This window comes from Lepisosteus platostomus, chromosome 12, assembly GCF_059453375.1.
Source record: "Lepisosteus platostomus isolate fLepPlt1 chromosome 12, fLepPlt1.hap1, whole genome shotgun sequence".
Lineage (NCBI taxonomy): Eukaryota > Metazoa > Chordata > Actinopteri > Semionotiformes > Lepisosteidae > Lepisosteus > Lepisosteus platostomus.
The window spans coordinates 11,638-13,906 of NC_142622.1; the positions used below are offsets into that span (position 1 = coordinate 11,638).

Below are 2,269 nucleotides of genomic sequence, written 5' to 3' on the forward strand. Positions count from 1 at the left end.
CCAAGTGAGTGGATGGCATTAGTTTTCCTTTTATTCATTTCTACCTTACATGCTCAATTCAGCTTTACTCTACAGCCAATGCAAGATTTATATACATGTGTGCACCCATGCAAATAAATCATTGCATGACCTTTGAGTCTCTCAAACTCTGCTTTTCAAATGGCCTAGAATGTGCACAACAGCTACAAAGTTACCAACTGCCAACTCTATCTCAATTCCAGCACTAGAAGTAACTTTGTCTCCTCCCTGCAAGGTGGCTCAGGTGCTGAAGTTACAAGCCATGGTCCTAACAGCCATTACAAGGCTGGTGTGCAGAGATTCACTTAGAGCTTCATGCAACTCTTCTTGTACCATGAATAGCACCTGAACCTCTTTCCTGCCCACAATTAACCCACCAAAGACCTCCCTCCCTTTCTCTGCATTTGTTGTTAGGAACTTCTAAAGCAGCTTTGATGCTCCTCTGGTGAATCCATTGGCTTCTGGAATTGGAACAGGCACATGATTCCCCAAGCAGATCTTGGCAGACAGAACCCACTACCCAGTCTGCTGCGTCTGGGCTCCGGTCCTGGTGAACGTCCTCCCTTGGCAGCAAAGGCCTGATCATCCCCCAGACAGCAGAGAACCTCAAGAAAAAATAAGAAACTGGACTGAGTCCTCTGCACTAGTCAGAAATGGTCCAGCCAACATTCCCACTCCCAACACCAGTTTTGACCTAAACCACCATAATGTTCAGTGCTACACCTTTTCAGAACAAACCAACAGAAACCCACCCTGAAGAGTGCAAAAGCAAAACCCCATGGTGCAGGACTCCTACCACAAGGGAGAACTTCAGTTATATTATCTTGTTTAAAACATTATTTCAACATAAGTACACAAAGTTACAAATTACAGGTTCATCCTTCTCTAAACAGCCAGCTAACCAACTTATCCCTTCCCTCAACCCCAACAAACCCAAACAAAATAACCCAGAATGTTCTTGCCTGCTTACCCAGGACATAGATCCACTTGCTTCTCTTCCAATGCCTTATAAAGAGTGGACACTGAGAGAAGAAATAGAACTGTTAAAATTACAAAATCAAAGATTCTCAAATATTCAATTCTCCATGAAATGAACTAAAGATAATGCACGGCTTTCAGATTGTCCTACATTCCTCTGACAACAGGGTCTTTCAAGTCCATTTTAAGTGTAAAAAACGATAAAAGTCAAGAGTAATATATGGAGTTTTTAGGATGTACTGCACTGTATGCTGCAACTCCCGTGCACACGCCAAAAGCTGCCTGCCCAATATACTCAACGTACCCCATTTAACATGATATGCAGTCTACACTAATGTACCTGAATGTACCCAAGTAAACCAATATATACCCGTAGTATCCAAATGTACCCGATTAAAACCCCATGTACTCAGTGTGCTCATTATGCTCAAAATGCCCCCATCTCTCTTCTTGGATGGAAAGGGACTCACCTGACCCACTCACCTGACTAGATCCTTTGATGTTACTGTTGACTTTGTCTTGGAACAAGCACCCCACTCCTCCAACAGATCTTCATGGAAAGGTCCCGGAGACCAGCACCATCTGTTCTCCACTCCTGGTGATAAAAGATCCTCCCTCTGAAGCAAAGGCCTGGTCAACCCTTCTGGCAGCAGAGAGCCTGAAAAGGAGAGAAATTTAGACCAAGTCCTCTGCACTTGTTCAAAACGGACAAGCCAGCATTTCTACTTCCATCATGGACACAGTGCAGCATCTGTCCAACACAGACCAACTGTAAAACACCCTGCAGAGAGCAAAAGAGAAAACCCCCAGTCCAGGGCTTGTGCCACAGGGGATGGGATCTATTGCAGTTCCTCCCCTGAGAGGAAATCAGTTCCTGTCCAACACCAATCAAGAGAACCTGGCTGATATGCTGTCTCCTCAAAGACATAACCAGCAAGGAGTCTGCAGTGGAAGAGGCTGCTGGTGCGCCAAGTCACTGTTGTACTGCAGTGTATCCAAAGTGATTTATTTACATGTGTGCACCCATGAAATAAATCAGATACAAAACTAATTCAGTCTTTGAGCCAGAATGACAGCCAGTCAAGTGCACGTCAGTGTGGGAGTGCTTCACCCAAGCAGGGAACAAAACCCAGAAGATAGCCAAAATAAAAAAAAAACATTTAGCACATTAAAGCATGACCTTATCCATCTGAAGATGTCCAAGAGCTTAACACAGCCTTCTCCAAAAGCACCTTTTCATGATGGGAAAAGAGTGAAACCCACCTCTGGTCCT

At 44.3% G+C, this 2,269-nt stretch overlaps 1 long non-coding RNA gene across 1 annotated transcript; it reads right to left on the bottom strand.

Annotated features, from left to right (window-relative positions):
• Positions 1-506: 506 nt before the first annotated feature.
• Positions 507-1,682, bottom strand: LOC148650768 (uncharacterized). The gene is made up of 3 exons (XR_015925514.1): positions 1,480-1,682; positions 989-1,040; positions 507-623 (listed from the first exon to the last, which is right to left on the bottom strand). It is a non-coding gene; the product is annotated as an uncharacterized LOC148650768 (long non-coding RNA).
• Between the last annotated feature and the right edge of the window lie 587 nt (positions 1,683-2,269).